Here is an 18,124-nt window from a genome sequence, read left to right on the forward strand (position 1 = left end):
TGTGACAAAGGCCTCGCCCTGGCGGGGGGTTTGGATACCTGCTCAGGGGAGAGGCTGTGCCGCAGTAAGGGCAGGTATGTGTGTGACATCTCTGGAGCTTCCTGTCACATTTGCTAAAACTGCTCTAGAAAAGTAGCCAAGAAGCCAAAACCACCCCCAAAAATATGCATGGGCGGGCCTCTGTGCAATCCTAACCCAAGTCTGTGCTCTTTCCAAGCCCCTCCCCCACCCCCCTCCTCGGCCACCGACAGGGGCTCGGGAGCCTGTAAGAGCCCCGATGCCGTTGATGGGCCACCTTTGGGCCAGCTTCGGGACACCCTGGGCTACGTTGCAGCCTCGCTGCTCCTGATTGTCCATGTTTCCCAAAGCGCGAGACCCCCCACCCCTTGTCGCTTCTGGAGGACACACTGTGTCCCAGCAAAGCAGCGGTGCTGACTGCCCACCCACAGGCACACTCTGATCCGTGTGAGGTGGCGTCTCAGTGTGGTTTTGATTTGTAGTCCCCTGATGAGGAGTCACTTTGAGCGTCTTTTCTTTTTTCTTGTATTCAATATAATTTATTGTCAAATTGGTTTCCATTCAACACCCAGTGCTCATCCCCACAGGTGCCCTCCTCGGTGGCCATCACCCACTTTCCCCTCTCCCCCACCCCCCATCAACCCTCAGTTTGTTTCAGTATTTAACAGTCTCCTCAGGCATGCCTCCTTCCCTCTCTGCAACTTGTTTCCCCCATTCCCCTCCCCTCTGGTCTCCTGTGAAGTTTCTCAGGATCCACATATGAATGAAAACATATGGTATCTGTCTTTCTCTGCCTGACTTATTTCACTTGGCAGAACACCCTGCAGTTCCTTCCACGTTGCCACAAATGGCCAGATTTCATCTTTTCTCATCGCCAACTAGTATTCCATTGTATATAGAAACCTCATCTTCTTTATCCATTTGTCCATTGACGGGCATTTAGGCTCTTTCCATCATGTGGCTATTGTTGAAAACGCTGCTATAAACATTGGGGTACGAGTCCCCTGTGCATCAGCACTCCTGAATCCCCTGAATTCTAGCAGTGCTATTGCTGCGTCATAGGGTAGATCTATTTTTAATGTGGTGAGGAACCTCCACACTGTTTCCAGAGTGGCCGCACCAGGTTTTCTTCCCACCAACAATGCAAGAGGGTTCCTGTTTCTCCTATCCTCTTCAGCATCTATTTTGTCCTGATTTGTTCATTCCCGCCACTCCGACTGATGTGAAGTGGAATCTCAGTGTGGTTTAGATTTGTATTCCTCTGATGAGGAGTGACGCTGAGTATCTTGTCATATGTCTCTTGGTCATCTGGATGTCTTCTTTCGAAAAGTACCTATTCATGTCTTCTGCCCATTTCATCCCCCGATTATTTGTTTTCAGGTGTGGCGTTTGGTGAGCTCTTTACAGGTGTTTGGATACTAGCCCTGTGTCTGATACATCATTTGCAAATATCTTTTCCCATTTCATCTGTTGTCTTTTTGTTTTGTTGCTTGTTTCCTTTGCAGTGCAGAGGGTGTTTATCTTGATTAGGTCCCAATAGTTCATTTTTGCTTTTAATTCCACTGCCTTTGGAGACGTGTCATGTAAGAAATTGCCACAGCTGAGGTCGGAGAGGTTTTGTCCTGCTTTCTCCTCTCGGGTTTTAAAGGTTTCGTGCCTCACATTCAGGTCCTTTATCCATTTTGAGTTTATTTTTGTGTATGCTGTAAGAAAGTGATCTAGTTTCATTCTTCTGCATGTTGCTGTCCAGTTCTCCCAGCACCAGTGGTTAAAGAGTCTGTTTTTTTTCCATTGGATACTCTTTCGTGCTTTGTGGAAGATTAGTGGGCCGGGCCATACATTTGTGGGTCTGAATCTGGGTTCTCTATTCTGTTCCATTATCCTCTGTGTCTGTTTGTGTGTCCATCCCATACTGTCTTGATGATAACGGGTTTGTAGCAGAGGCTACATTCTGGCACTGTGATGCCTCCCGCTTTGGTTTTCTTCTTGAATATTACTTTGTATATTCGGGGTCTTTTGTGCTTCCATACACACGTTAGCATTATTTGTTCTAGCTTTGGAAAGAATGGTGGCACGATTTTGATGGGGATTGCATTGAAGGTGTAGATTGCTTTGGGTGGTATTGACATTTTAACAATATTCATTCTTCGAATCCATGAACATGGAAAGTTTTCCCATTCTTTGTGTCTTCCTCAATTTACTTCATAAACCTTCTATAGTTTTCAGCACACACATCTTTTATATCTTTGGATAGGTTCATTCGTATTTTTAGGCTATTGATAGATATTTTATGGTCCTGGTGCAACTATGACCGTGATCAGTTTCCTTACTTCTCTTTCTGTTTGGTATTGGTATATCAAAATGCAATGGGTTTCTGTACATTGCTTTTGTACCCTGCGACTTTGCTGCACTGATGTATCAGTTCGAGGAGACTTTTGGTGGATTCTGTCAGGTTTTCCATGGAGAGTATCATGTGGTCTGTGAAGAGTGAATGTTTGACTTCATCTTTGCCATTGTGATACCATTTATTTCCTTTTGTTGTCTGATTGCTGGTTCTAGGAATTGCAAAAGTATGTTCAACAACAGTGGTGAGAATGGACATGCCTGTCATGTTCCTGATCTCAGGGGGAAAGTTTTCAGTTTATCCCCCGGAGAATTATATTAGCTGTGGGCTTGTATCATACGTGGCTTTCATGATGTTTACATATGTTCCTTCTATTCCGACTTTCTTGAGGGTTTTTATTAAGAAAGGATGCTGTGTTTTTTCAAATGCTTTCTCTGCCTGTATTGACAGGATCATGTGGTTCTTACCTGTGATTTTCTTAATGTGATGTATCCTATTGGTTGATTTGCAAATATTGAACCAGCCCTATAGCCGAGATAGGAATCCTACTTGATCCCGGTGAAAAATTCTTTTCATATGTTGTGCATTTGATTTGCCAGTATCTTGTTGAGAATTTTTGTATTCTCATTCATCAGGCATATTGTCTTGTAGTCGTCTTTTTTTTTTTTTTTTCTTTTTTTTCCTGGATCTCTGTCTGGTTTGGGAATCAAAGTAAAGCTGGCTTTGTAGAGTGAGTCCGGAAGTTTTCCTTCCATTTCTATTCTGTGGAACAGCTTGAGAAGCATAGATATTAACTGCTTTAGATGTCTGATGGAATTCCCCAGGGAAGCATGTGGTCCTGAAAATGAGATAAATCTTAGGATGCAATGACTAGGACAACTCCCTGGCAAGCTGATGGTCTCAGGAATAAGATATGGATAGATATGAAACACATATGAGTAGGGCAAAGGGAAGCCTCTGTCGACTACCATGGGAACCGAAAGGCAAGATGCCTGTGTTCTTACTTCAGAAACAGAGGGAAAGCTTCTGGAGTTCACTGTTTTCCCTTGCCATCCTGTCAGTGGATAGAGAGGACAGTGATTCCAAGGTAACAGGCTCGTGCTGCAGGCTAAGCTCAAATGTTTGGAAAAGGGCTTGGATGCAGTAGTTCATGAATGGTCTCTTTCTGTGCTAAGGAGTCCTCGAGAATACTGCCCACGGTGAACCAACTGTTCCTCAGAGTAAAGGAATCTTTAATGGCCAGGGAGGGAAACAAGTTGGCTAGCCATCATTTCTTCTACCAGCCACCCAAACACCAAGTACTCTCAGGAAGGCAATCCTTCCTTTGGGATCTCAGAAACTGATTGCTCTTGGTTAGCACAGACCAGATTCAGAGCTGGTTAGGAGTGGCCAGCACTCACTATGCAGGGGACAGTCTCATTGTCCTTGCCTGAGACCAGAGACATGGTTATCATTATGGCCAGGGAAATCAGAATGGCTAGAAACAGGGCCAAAGTGTTTCAGTTCAGCAAATTATGGAATCAAGCTGGGACAGAAATGTCTACCTCCACATTCCTCTTATCCCAGAAGGGAGGATAGCTCCTTCCCAATATCCGTGACCCTGACTCCACATGAGCATTGCTGCTGGGCACTTTGAAATCCCCTGGGCTTACCTTTGTCCACATAGTGCTGAAAGGCAATTGCTGAGGGACCCCGTGGCCCAAGGGATCCCGCGGTGACAAGAAAATGGTCGGACACCCTGTTAAAAGTAGAAAACATGGCTCTGAGATACTGTCCCTGAGTGGACAACAGAAAGAACGTTGTGGGAAAAGAGCAACAGGATGGAGAATGATACAGAGAAGGCCAAAGTTCTTTCTTAACACGAGAGAATGTGATAAATCAAACAATGATGCGACGAGCACAATCTCCTGATAGGATGGTTGCCTCAGGAGTAAGAACCATGTGTGGGCTAGGACCAAGGGAAACCTCCTGCAGTGTTTCTCCAGAAAGGGGTGAAAAGTTCCTGGCACTGGCTTTTGTTGCCGTGTCCTTTGAAGCCAGTAGTGACCCCTAGTTACCAGATTCTGACTTGCGGCTAACCCTCAGGTATTTGGAGAATGGCTCTGCTGCACCAGTCCTCGAGTGGGCTCGGTCCGGTACGTAGCAGATCCTGAAGAATATTGCCAATGGATGAAGTGTGTGCTCTGCATGGTGAAGGCATCTGTATCCTCCAGTGTTTGGAGTTCTGCTGACGAACTGTTGAAGATTGGGGGCGACGGTGGACGTGATCCAGAGCCCAAGACCAAGAAAGATCTCCTGAAGACATCTTTCATACAACAAAGGCGATTTTATTAAACGATGGGGACAGAAACCACATGCAAGAAAATCTGCACTGGGGTCCTGACGGGTAACTCATTATTACACACCATCAGGTTGGCAGGGTGTCAAGGATAGGGTTAGGGTTAGGAGGAAGCAAGTTTTCAGCACCTTGAGGGGCTAGGTGTGGCTAAGGAAACGCCCTTCATTACCACATAATAAAACCCAAGTCATGAGACCCATTCAATGTATATGAGGCGGGTGCGGAAGCTTGGAGGAATACTGCCAGGATGTACCTTGGGCAGTTGAAATAAAAGAAGTTGACTTGCAGGGTCTTCAAGGTTGGGATAATGTTAGGCTTAGGTTGTGCTTTGCCCCTAGCAAAGGGTCATCACCATCACCGAGCAGCTAAGCTCCTAGAGGGATGTCACTCTATCCGTTTCAGAGATTGTCAGTGGGCTATAAGCAGTAAGGGAATTTAATTTTCATTTGCCGTAGCATCACACATTACCATGACAAGTGCTTAAGGCCCTTTTCTCTGTACTTGGGTGGTCAAGACTGTCCAAGGAATAACAATCATATTCCACCCAGGGTGGGAGGAGGGGCAGCTTGTGCTTTACCCCTCAGCCTGCCTTATGCTCCCTCATCATATCCTCCCTGAATAATGTCAACCCTGAAACCTTGAAGATGGATGAAGGTGGAAGGTCTCATCTTCTGTAGCTTCTTTGTACTGAGTAGGGGCATAGAGTCGTCCCTACCTATGTGGGTCCTTATTGGTCTCTTGGGAAACGTACAGAGGACTTACAAAAGGCGGCAGCGGCTGAATCCAAGGTGGGCCTCCTTGAGAAGAAAGGCTCATCGTTTGGCGCCTGGGGGTTGGAGGGTGGGGGCTGGGTGGGTGGATACAAGAACCCAGGAGCGAGCGGAGGGGCAGTGCGACTCCAGACTCCGCCTCCGCCACAGCCCTGGGCTCCCTGGGTCCTGGACCTCTTCCCTCCCTCGAGCCCTCATCCCCAGGGCCCCTGGCATTTCACGAGGCCCAGCTAGGGCAGCGGCCTCGGGCTGGTGATGGTGTCTGGGGGCGCTGGGGGCTCCGGGGTGGGTTTGCACCAGGTGGGGCAGACGGGAGGGAAAGGCCAGGTGGCTGGCTGCGCTCGCCCCAGGGCTGGGGAGGAGGCGCTGAGATCCCAGCGGGGCGGGCCCTGAAGGCACGACTGGCCTGATGCCCCAAGCTCGCTCCACCCACTTCCCAGTGAGCAGCCCAGCATGGTGTGGTGCTCGGCTGGGAGATCCCTTGCTGTGCTGGATGGAAGCGGGGGCGGGGCTCGGGCCAAGCCAGGAGCAGCCTGTAAGAGTCCCGGGATTGGAGCACACCAGGGCTTACACCACAACGCATTGCCAGGGTCCTCTTGCCCAGCCTCTGTCACCCGCCCAGGGCCGGGGGCCGCGGCGGAGGGCGGCGGCAGGAAAGCAGGCAGGCTGGAAGGCAGGCACGCTGGCAGGCTGGCAGGCAGGCAGGCAGGCAGGCAGTCAGGCGCGTGCATGGGTGAAGCGCGGCACCCGCTTGGCTTGGGACGCGTGGAGCAGGGTCTTGCACCCAGCGGCAGCCGCTGGCCTCTTGGGCCATAGCAGCCTCAACGCTTCCGACCCAGTCTTCTCTGGGAAGCTAAGCAGGGTCAGGCCTTGTTAGCACTTGGATGGGAGACGGTCTGGGAGTACCGGGTGCTGTACGCCTTTGCCTTTACCTTTGGCCTCCTTCACCTCTCCTTTGGCGCCCGCCGCCCCTCCCCCCTCCCTGTCTGTGTCCCTGTCTCCCCAGGGAGCACCGCTGATGGGGCCAAACACACCCCAGTCAATACTCCCTCAGCCCCTCCTGGACCGGTGAGGCAGCCATGCCTGGCCCGGCCCCGCCCCGCCTCGCACCCCGTGCCCGGACACCCCAACACTTGAAAGGGGCACGCTCCCCACTCCTGGCACCCGGCCCAATGCCACTGCAGCCACTGGAAGCCACAGCCCAGCTTTGCACCTTTCCTGACACACCACCCAAACCCGCACCCGGACAGATGGTGGGTGGTGCGGTGTGGGCGGAACGGGAGGCTGGCGCCTGGGGGCTGGGGGCTGGGGGCTGGGTGGGTGGATACAAGAACCCTGGAGCGAGCGGAGGGGCAGCGCGACTCCAGACTCCGCATCCCCCACAGCCCTGGTCCTGGACCTGGACCTGGTCCTGGACCTCTTCCCTCCCTCGAGCCCTCATCCCCAGGGCCCCTGGCATTTCACGAGGCCCAGCTAGGGCAGCGGCCTCGGGCTGGTGATGGTGTCTGGGGGCGCTGGGGGCTCCGGGTGGGTTTGCACCACGTGGGGCAGACGGGAGGGAAAGGCCTGGTGGCTGGTGGCACTCGCCCCAGGGCTGCGGAGGAGGCGCTGAGATCCCAGCGGGGCGGGCCCGGAAGGCACGACTGGCCTGATGCCCCAAGCTCGCTCCACCCACTTCCCAGTGACCAGCCCAGCATGGTGTGGTGCGCGGCTGCAGGTGCCCAGCGGTGCGGTTCGGGACGGAAGCGGAGGCGGAAGTGGGGCCACGCCTGGAGCAGCCCCCAAGAGTCCCGGGATTGGAGAACGCCGGGGCTTGGGCCACAGCGCGTTGCCAGGGTCCTCTTGCGGGGCCTCTGCCGCCCGCGGCGGAGGGCGGCGGAAGGCAAGCAGGCAGGCTGGCAGGCAGGCAAGCAGGCAGGCTGGCAGGCAGGCAGGCAGGCAGGGTAGCAGGCAGGCAAACAGGCAGGCTGGCAGGCAGGCGAGCAGGCAGGCTGCCAGGCAGGCAGGCAGGCAGGCTGGCAGGCAGGCAAACAGGCAGGCTGGCAGGCAGGCGAGCAGGCAGGCAGGCTGGCAGGCAGGCAGTCTGGAAGGCAGGCAGGCAGTGAGGCGCGTACATGGCTGAGGCACGGCACCCGCTAGGCTTGGCAGGCGTGCAATAGCGTATTGACGCGCCCAGCGGCACCGCTGGCCTGTTCGGCCATAGGAGCCAGAACGCGTCCGACCGCGTCTTCTCTGGGAAGCTAAGCAGGGTCGGGCCTGGTTCCCACTTGGAAGGGAGACGGACTCGGAATACCGGGTGCTGTAGGCCTTTGCCTTTTAAGCCTTTGGCCTCCTTCACCACTCCTTTGGCGCCCGCCGCCCGTCCCCCCTCCCTGCCTGCGTCCCTGTCTCCCCAGGGAGCGGCGCTGCTGGGGCCAAACACACCCCAGCTACCCTTCCTTCAGCCCCTCCCGGGCCAGCAAGGCGGCCGTGCCTGGCCCGGCCACGCCCCGCCTCGCCCCCCCTCCCCACCCCGTGCCCGCACACCCCAGGGCACTTCAAATGGGCACGCTCCCCACTCCCGGAAACCGGCCAAATCCCACTTCAGGGTCTGGAAGCGACAGTCCAGCTGTGCACCTTTCCTGACACACCACCGAAACCCGCACCCGCTCCGAGGGGGGGGTTACGGTGTGGGCGGAACGGGAGGCTGGCGCCTGGGGGCTGGGGGGTGGGGGCTGGGTGGGTGGATACAAGAACCCAGGAGTGAGCGGAGGGGCAGCGGGACTCCAGACTCCGCCTCCGCCACAGCCCTGGGCTCCCTGGGTCCTGGACCTCTTCCCTCCCTCGAGCCCTCATCCCCAGGGCCCCTGGCATTTCACGAGGCCCAGCTAGGGCAGCGGCCTCGGGCTGGTGATGGTGTCTGGGGGCGCTGGGGGCTCCGGGGTGGGTTTGCACCAGGTGGGGCAGACGGGAGGGAAAGGCCAGGTGGCTGGCTGCGCTCGCCCCAGGGCTGGGGAGGAGGCGCTGAGATCCCAGCGGGGCGGGCCCTGAAGGCACGACTGGCCTGATGCCCCAAGCTCGCTCCACCCACTTCCCAGTGAGCAGCCCAGCATGGTGTGGTGCTCGGCTGGGAGATCCCTTGCTGTGCTGGATGGAAGCGGGGGCGGGGCTCGGGCCAAGCCTGTAGCAGCCTGCAAGAGTCCCGGGATTGGCGAACGCCGGGGCTTGGGCCACAGCGCGTTCCCAGGGTCCTCTTGTGGGGCCTCTGCCACCCGCCCGGGGCCTGGGCCCAGGGCCCGCGGCGGAAGGCAAGAAGGCAGGCTGGCAGACCGGCAAGCAGGCTGGCAGGCAGGCAGGCAAGCAGGCAGGCTGGCAGGCAGGCAAGCAGGCAGGCTGGCAGGCAGGCTGGCAGGCAGGCAGGCAGTGAGGCGCGTGCATGGGTGAGGCGCGGCACCCGCTTGCCTTGGCACGCGTGCAGCAGGCTCTTGAAGCGCCCAGCGGCAGCCGCTGGCCTGTTCGACCATAGAAGCCAGAACGCGTCCGACCACATCTTCTCTGGGAAGCTAAGCAGGTTCGGGCCTGGTTCCCACTTGGAAGGGAGACGGACTCGGAATACCGGGTGCTGTAGGCCTTTGCCTTTTAAGCCTTTGGCCTCCTTCACCACTCCTTTGGCGCCCGCCGCCCGTCTGCCCTCTCTGCCTGCGTTCCTGTCTCCCCAGGGAGCGGCACTGCTGGGGCCAAACACGCCCCAGCTAATGTTCCCTCAGCCCCTCCCGGGCCAGCAAGGTGGCCATGCCTGGCCCGGCCCCGCCCCGCCTCGCTCCCCCCCGCCCCCCCGTGCCTGCACACCCCGGGGCTCTTCAAAGGGGCACACTCCCCACTCCCGGAACCCGGCCAAATCCCACTGCAGTGACTGGAAGCCACAGTCCAGCTGTGCACCTTTCCTGACACACCACCCAAACCCGCACCCGGACGGAGGGAGGGTGATGTGGGCGGAACCGGAGGCTGGCGCCTGGGGGCTGGAGGGTGGGCGCTGGGTGGGTGGATACAAGAACCCAGGAGCGGGCGTTTGCGTGGGCAGGAGGGCAACACGACCCCAGCCTCCAACTTCCCCAAGGCCTGGGCTCCCTGCGTCCTGGATCTCTTCCCCCCCTCGAGCCCTCATCCCCAGGGCCCCTGGCATTTTAAGAGGCCCAGCTAGGGCAGCGGACTCGTGCTGATGATGCTGTCTGGGGGCGCTGGGGGTTCCGGGTGGGTTTGCACCAGGTGGGGCAGACGGGAGGGAACGGCCTGGTGGCTGGCTGCGCTCGCCCTAGTGCTGGGGAGGAAGCGCTGAGAACCTGGCGGGGCGGGCCCCGAAGGCAGGAGCGTCCTGATGCCCCACGCTGGCTTCCGCCCTCTTCCCAGTGAGCAGCCCAAGGTGGTGTGGTGCGGGGCTGCGAGGTGCGGTGCGGTGCGGTGCACTGCGGGATGGAAGTAGAGGCGGGCCTCGGGCCAAGCCGGGAGCCGCCTGCAAGAGTCCCGGGGTTACAGAACGCCGGGGATTGCGCCACAGCGCGTTGCCAGGGTCCTCTGGCGCGGCCTCCGCCACCCGCCGCGGCCCCACGGCTGCGGGCGGTGGCGGCAGCGGCGGCGGCTGCGGCTGAGGCGGCGGCGGCGGCGGCGGCGGCGGCTGAGGCGGCTGCAGCTGAGGCTGCGGCTGAGGTGGCGGCGACGGCTGCGGCGGCGGGGGCGGCGGCGGCGTCGGCTGCGGCCGAGGCTGGGACGGCGGCGGTGGCTGTGGCTGAGGCGGCGGCGGCGGCGCCGGCGTCTGCGGCTGAAGCGGCGGCGGCGGCGGCGACTGCCGCCGAAGCTTGGACGGCGGCGGCGGCGGCTGCGGCTGAGGCGGCGGCGGCGGCGGCGGCGGCGGCGGCGGCGGCTTCGGCAGCGCTTCGGCGGCGGGGGCGGCGGGGGCTGCGGCTGAGGCGGCGGCGGCTGCAGGCTGGCAGGCAGGCTGGCAGGCAGGCAAGCAGGCAGGCTGGCAGGCAGGCAGGCAGGCAGGCTGGCAGGCAGGCAAGCAGGCAGGCTGGCAGGCAGGCAGGCAGGCAGGCTGGCAGGCAGGCAGGCAGGCAGGCAAGCAGGCAGGCTGGCAGGCCGGAAGCAGGCTGGCAGGCAGGCAAGCAGGCAGGCTGGCAGGCAGGCGAGCAGGCAGGCTGGCAGGCAGGCGAGCAGGCAGGCTGGCAGGCAGGCAAGCAGGCTGGCAGGCAGGCAAGCAGGCAGGCTGAGAGGCAGGCAAGCAGGCAGGCAGGCTGGCAGGCAGGCAGGCAGTGAGGCGCGTACATGGCTGAGGCACGGCACCCGCTAGGCTTGGCAGGCGTGCAATAGCCTATTGAAGCGCCCAGCGGCACCGCTGGCCTGTTCGGCCATAGCAGCAGAACGCGTCCGACCGCGTCTTCTCTGGGAAGCTAAGCAGGGTCGGGCCTGGTTCCCACTTGGAAGGGAGAGGGACTTGGAATACCGGGTGCTGTAGGCCTTTGCCTTTTAAGTCTTTGGCCTCCTTCACCACTCCTTTGGCGCCCGCCGCCCGTCCCCCCTCCCTGCCTGCGTCCCTGTCTCCCCAGGGAGCGGCGCTGCTGGGGCCAAACACACCCCAGCTACCCTTCCCTCAGCCCCTCCCGGGCCAGCAAGGCGGCGGTGCCTGGCCCGGCCCCGCCCCGCCTCGCTCCCCCCCCCCGTGCCCGCACACCCCGGGGCTCTTCAAAGGGGCACGCTCCCCACTCCCGGAACCCGGCCAAATCCCACTGCAGTGACTGGAAGCCACAGTCCAGCTGTGCACCTTTCCTGACACACCACCCAAACCCGCACCCGGACGGAGGGAGGGTGATGTGGGCGGAACCAGAGGCTGGCGCCTGGGGGCTGGAGGGTGGGCGCTGGGTGGGTGGATACAAGAACCCAGGAGCGGGCGTTTGCGTGGGCGGGAGGGCAACACGACCCCAGCCTCCAACTCCCCCAAGGCCTGGGCTCCCTGGGTCCTGGATCTCTTCCCTCCCTCGAGCCCTCATCCACAGGGCCCCTGGCATTTCAAGAGGCCCAGCTAGGGCAGCGGACTCGGGCTGGTGATGTTGTCTGGGGGCGCTGGGGGCTCCGGGTGGGTTTGCACCAGGTGGGGCAGACGGGAGGGAACGGCCTGGTGGCTGGCTGCGCTCGCCCTAGTGCTGGGGAGGAAGCGCTGAGAACCTGGCGGGGCGGGCCTGGAAGGCACGGCAGACCTGATGCCCCAGGCTACCTTCCACCCTCTTCCCAGTGAGCAGCCCAATGTGGTGTGGTGCTGGGCTGCGAGGTGCCTTGCTGTGCTGGATGGAAGCGGAGGCGGCCCTCGGGCCAAGCCGGGAGCAGCCTGTAAGAGTCCTGGGATTGGAGCACACCAGGGCTTGCACCACAGCGCGTTGCCAGGGTCCTCTTGCCCGGCCTCTGTCACCCGCCCAGGGCCCGGGGCCGCGGCGGAGGGCGGCGGCAGGAAAGCAGGCAGGCTGGAAGGCTGGCAGGCTGGCAGGCTGGCAGGCAGGCAGGCAGTCAGGCGCGTGCATGGGTGAAGCGCGGCACCCGCTTGGCTTGGGACGCGTGGAGCAGGGTCTTGAAGCGCCCAGCGGCAGCCGCTGGCCTCCTGGGCCACAGCAGCCTGAACGCTCCCGACCCAGTCTTCTCTGGGAAGCTAAGCAGGGTCGGGCCTTGTTAGCACTTGGATGGGAGACGGTGTGGGAGTACCGGGTGCTGTACGCCTTTGCCTTTACCTTTGGCCTCCTTCACCTCTCCTTTGGCGCCCGCCGCCCCTCCCCCCTCCCTGTCTGTGTCCCTGTCTCCCCAGGGAGCACCGCTGATGGGGCCAAACACACCCCAGTCACTACTCCCTCAGCCCTTCCCGGGCGAGCGAGGCGGCCATGCCTGGCCCGGCCCCGCCCCCCTCGCCCCCCCCCCCCGTGCCCGCACACCCCACGGCACTTCAAAGGGGCACGCTCCCCACTCCCGGCACCCGGCCAAATGCCACTGCAGCCACTGGAAGCCACAGCCCAGCTTTGCACCTTTCCTGACACACCACCCAAACCCGCACCCGGACGGAGGGTGGGTGGTGCGGTGTGGGCGGAATCGGATGCTGCGCCTGGGGGCTGGAGGGTGGGCGCTGGGTGGGTGGATACAAGAACCAAGGAGCGGGCGTTTAGGCGGGAGGGAGGGCTACAAGACCCCAGCCTCCAACTCCGCCAAGGCCTGGGCTCCCTGGGTCCTGGACCTCTTCTCTCCCTCGAGCCCTCATCCCCAAGGCCCCTGGCATTTCACGAGGCCCAGCTAGGGCAGCGGCCTCGGGCTAGTGATGTTGTCTGTGGGCGCTGGGGGCTCCGGGGTGGGTTTGCACCAGGTGGGGCAGACAGGAGGGAACGGCCTGGTGGCTGGCTCCTCTTGCCCTCGGGCTGGGGAGGAGGCGCTGAGAACCCAGCGGGGCAGGCCCGGAAGGCAGGAGCGGCCTGATGCCCCAAGCTCGCTCCACCCACTTCCCAGTGAGCAGCCCAGCGTGGTGTGGTGCGGGGCTGCGAGGTGCCTTGGGGTGCGGTTCCGGATGGAAGCGGAGGCGGAAGTGGGGCTAGGCCGGGAGCAGCCTGCAAGAGTCCCGGGATTGTAGAACGCAGGGGCATGGGCCACAGCGCGTTGCCAGGGTCCTCTTGCGGGGCCTGTGCCACCCACCCAGGGCCCGGGGCCCAGGGCCCGCGGAAGAGGGTGGCGGCAGGCAAGCAGGCAGGCTGGCAGGCAGGCTGGCAGGCAGGCGCGTGCATGGGTGAGGCGCGGCACCCGATTGGCTTGGCACGCGTGGAGCAGGCTCTTGAAGCGCCCAGCAGCAGCCGCTGGCCTGTTAGGCCATAGCAGCCAGAACGCGTCCGACCCTGTCTTCTCTGGGAAGCTAAGCAGGGTCGGGCCTGGTTCCCACTTGGAAGGGAGACGGACCCGGAATACCGGGGGCTGTAGGCCTTTGCCTTTTAAGCCTTTGGCCTCCTTCATCACTCCTTTGGCGCCCGCCGCCCCTCCCCCCTCCCTGCCTGCGTTCCTGTCTCCCCAGGGAGCGGCGCTGGTGGGGCCATACACACCCCAGCCACTGCTCCCTCAGCCCCTCCCGGGCCAGAAAGGGGCCTTGCCTGGCCCTGCCCCTCCCCGCCTCGCCCCCCCCCCCCCGTGCCCGCACACCCCAGGGCACTTCAATGGGGCACGCTCCCCATTCCCGGATCCTGGCCAAATCCCACTGCAGCGACTGGAAGCGACAGTCCAGCTGTGCACCTTTCCTGACACACCACCCAAACCTGCACCCGCTCCGAGGGGGGGGTTACGGTGTGGGCGGAACCGGAGGCTGGCGCCTGGGGGCTGGAGGTTGGCGGCTGGTTGGGTGGATACAAGAACCCAGGAGCTGGCGGGACGGGCAGCAAGACCTCAGACTCCGCATCAGCCACAGGCCTGGGCTCCCGGGTCCTGGACCTCTTCCCTCCCTCGTGCCCTCATCCCCAGGGTCCCTGGCATTTCACGAGGCCCAGCTAGGGCAGCGGACTCGGGCTGGTGATGTTGTCTGGGGGTGCTGGGGGTTCCGGGTAGGTTTGCACCAGGTGGGGCAGACAGGAGGGAACGGCCTGGTGGCTGGCTGCGCCGGCCCTAGGGCTGGGGAGGTGGTGCTGAGAACCCAGCGGGTAGGGTCTGGAAGGCAAGAGCGGCCTGGTGCCCCAAGCTCGCTCCACCCACTTGCCAGTGAGCAGCCCAGCGTGATGTGGTGTGCGGCTGCGAGGTGCCTTGCAGTGCGGTTCGTGATGGAAGCGGAGGCGGAAGTGGGGCCAAGCCGGGAGCAGCCTGCAAGAATCCTGGGAATGGAGAAAGCCGGGGCTTTCGCCACAGCGCGTTGCCAGGGTCCTCTTGCGGGGCCTCCCCCAACCGCCCGGGGCCCGGGGCCCAGGGCCCGCGGCGGAGGGCGGCGGAAGGCAACCAGGCAGGCTGGCAGGCAGGTAAGCAGGCCGGGTGGCAGGCAGCCGCGCAATCAGGGAAGCTGGCAGGCAGGCGCGTGCATGGGTGAAGCGCGGCACCCGCTTGGCTTGCCACGCCTGGAGCAGGCTCTTGAAGCGCCCAGCCGCAGTCGCTGGTCCCAGCTCCCAGGTTCTGTGGGTCACTCCAGGCAAGCTGCCCAGGCCCCCAGGACTGGGCTCTGATAGAGCTCATGCACTGAGGATACCCACGATGCCTAGCTGTAGTAGGTGAAAGAGCACACTAATATTCAAGCAGTTAAGCAGAAGTTATGAGTCATATTAGATTATTGAAGCCTGAGAGGGCCACAGCCTTGTTACATACGAAGTCGGCCATTCTCCACCATTGTTCACATTCCAGTCAAAGAGTCTCCCGTGGTGCTGTCGCCGAGGGGCTGGGGCAGGTCAGCATGTCACGGACCGACGACCAGCTGCATCTTCTTTGGCTGCATAGAGGACAGAGAGGAAGTGACCCAGAAGTCTGCAGGGAGAGTCTCTGCTGACCCAGCAGCTAAGTCACAAATGTCCTTTGGTCTACATTGTTTTCTCCAAGAAGGTGCCTTCCTAAAGATTTGTCATCATCCAGAAAGCAAGACTGATTGGAAATTAAAAAACAAAAGTGGATACTAAAGTTACCAGCCCTTTAAAATGACCTCGCTCTGCAGTTTTGTTTACAGGTATTTACCCACATTCCTGACAGCCATCGGGCCCCCTGCCCAGAAGGCAGCCCCAGGGGGTAAAGGGAGACAGGGCCACACTTGTGCCAGGACCCTGACCGGGCACAAGTCAGCAGAGTCCTGGGCTGCCTGGGCCTGCTCCACTGTCTATGTGAAATCGCCTTCCTGCCATAGAAGATACTACCTTTTCGTTTTCCAAATAGTCTTTGAGCTGCAGACAGTGCCACACGCCGGGACAGTCCCACAGCGCCCTTGCCCTTGCCCTGTTCTCCTCACAAGCATGTGTTCGTTCTTAGGGCAATGACGACAGTCTTAAGTAGTGGTGTGGGAGGAAATCAGTCCTGCTTTTGTAGAAGGAGAATGCAACGTTTTGTGTCTTTTCAAATAAATAACTGAAACATTCCCCCAGAGCACAGGGCCCTGGATTGCAGTGAGATATCCGGCTACCCCCAAAACACAACTTACAGGCTCTATTCCCAGGCTGCAGCCAGTGTGTTATGATGTCAAAAATATTTCTGAAGACTATCGGTGTCAAATAGCAAAAATGAAAGAAACCAAACTCCTCATCTCTGTGAAACTATTGGTTCCTCAATAGCTAATTGGTTTGTTTATTTATTTTTTATACTTTTTTTTTTTTTAAGAGACAGAAAAAGCAGGAGTGGAGCAGGGGCAGAGAGTTAGGGGGAGAGAGAATCCTAAGCTAACTCCCCGCTGTCAGCTCTGAGCCCAATGCAAGGCTCACATTCACTAAGTGTGAGAACATGACCTGTGCCGAAACCAAGACTCAGATGCTTCACTGACTTCGCCACGCAGTCGCCCCTGTTTTTAGAGTTTGAGAGAGAGAGAGAGAGAGAGAGAGAGAGAGAGAGAGAGAGAACGAGTGTGTATGAGGAGAAAGGGGCAGAGAGAAAGGAGGAAGAGGACCCAAAGCAGGCTCCACGCAGAAAGCAACCAACCCACACTTTTTGTTACCTCTCAACTTGCAAAAATACACATTTCGGGGAGCAGTGGGGTGGGAGAACCGGAAGGTATTACCACGAATCTTAGTGTTTTCATTACAGAAAGTATAAGGATGTGGAAGAAAACACATCAGCAACATCTAAGGGACAGAATTTTCCCAGCACGGTTCCAGGAGCAAAAGGTCTACTTTCAGTATCAAATTGCATACAGCAAGGTGGCAACTATCCAAGTTATTGTAAAACACTTTTATACACTTCAAACATAGGGACATTCAAATCAGACCACTGTAAACAGTTTCTACAAACTTGCATTCCCAGGGAACCAAAAGCCTGAGGGTTCCTACGGAATTGTGAGCAGTAACAGAAATAACGGCATTTCAACTGAAGTACAACTGAGAGGGACAGTCATGATCCTTATTATGAGTTCTGAGAAGGAGACTAGATTGAGGCAGACAGAAAGAGAAACCAACAGACAAGTCCGGGGGCTGAAGGGGAAATGGCCTCTAGCGGTAAGGGGCCCTGTGGACCCAGTGTGGACGTGAGACACCCCGCTCCAGACCTCGTAGGCACTCGGGGCACTGAAGCGTGGACACATCCCTTGCCTGCTGTCCGGTGTATCACAGAGCCCACTGAGTTCTTCCCCGGCTCAAGGCCCCGTCCCGTCGTCCCACCGTCTCCAATGTCCCCCCTTGGCCCACCTCCTGCTCCACCCCACTAAACTGCAAACCGCCTCTTCTGTTGAAGAGGGCTCACTTTTATTTTTCAGTTGTCGGATCACTGGGATGTGGTCTCAACCTGCCTCCTTCATCCACTTAACTCAGCTCTGGGACACGCTCAACCCACATGCGACCTGCTCTGCAGTGGAAAGTCCCAGAGAGATATGCCTGCACCACTCCTCTGGGCCCCCATCCCGGGCATCACAGCGCCTCAGCTGCTTGGTAAGAAATGAAACCCACTGCTGTTACTCATTGTCAGAATCAAGAGCAGTTAAAAAAAGTGGTACTGGGGCGCCTGGGTGGCGCAGTCGGTTAAGTGTCCGACTTCAGCCAGGTCACGATCTCGCGGTCCGGGAGTTCGAGCCCCGCGTCGGGCTCTGGGCTGATGGCTCAGAGCCTGGAGCCTGTTTCCGATTCTGTGTCTCCCTCTCTCTCTGCCCCTCCCCCGTTCATGCTCTGTCTCTCTCTGTCCCAAAAATAAATAAATGTTGAAAAAAAAATTAAAAAAAAAAAGTGGTACTGAATAGATTGCAAAGGTCAGAGTCTATTTAAGAGAAACTCAAAAACTACAGGGGAAGGAAAAAGGAGGGCAGCCTAGTGAATAAGCCAGAGAGACCACCAGATGAATGACAGTTTCTGAATGCTGGTGACCATGTCCTCACAGGGGCTGCAGTTACACATAATGTGATGGAGCTTCTGTGATCAAAGTATCTCGTGGATATTTAGATGCAGACACTCCTAAAAGCCATGTGATGGAAGTGCTCCCACTGTTCCTATTAACAGGTGATTAAACGGAAGCACAGGAATGCTAATATGTAGCTTCCCCAGAGCCCCAAACTCATCTGTTCAGGAGCCAGGCTCAGCGTCAAGTGCTCTGGGGTCACGCCCTCCCTGCACAACTTCTCAAGGTGGACTGGGAATCCACGTGAGTCCTTTCCAGATTTCATACATGCTCTACGTCCTCCAGGAACCATAGTTGAATTCGGGCCTCAGGTTCACTGTGGAGGAGATACAACCTATTTGCAGCTATATAGAACATTGAACAAACAACCACTGCTTCAAAACCAGGTACAGCTGAGAACTACTCAGCAACATGACAAATACCACAATGGTTATTTTTTAAAGTTTATTGTGTTTATCAGCTTGTCCGCCAAATTTGCTGAGTCCCAGGGCACCGTGGAAGGGTTTTCAACCTCCAATTCAGTGGCTGTGGGGAAGCAGAGTGATGAAATGGGAGGTGGGGGGTGTCAACAGCCACGTGAAGGTCTCCCGACAGGGGAAGGGGTCTGCAGGTCGTGTG

The sequence above is a fragment of the Puma concolor genome, chromosome D2 (assembly GCF_028749965.1).
Source record: "Puma concolor isolate L17-30 chromosome D2, mPumCon1.1.hap2, whole genome shotgun sequence".
Taxonomy (NCBI): domain Eukaryota; kingdom Metazoa; phylum Chordata; class Mammalia; order Carnivora; family Felidae; genus Puma; species Puma concolor.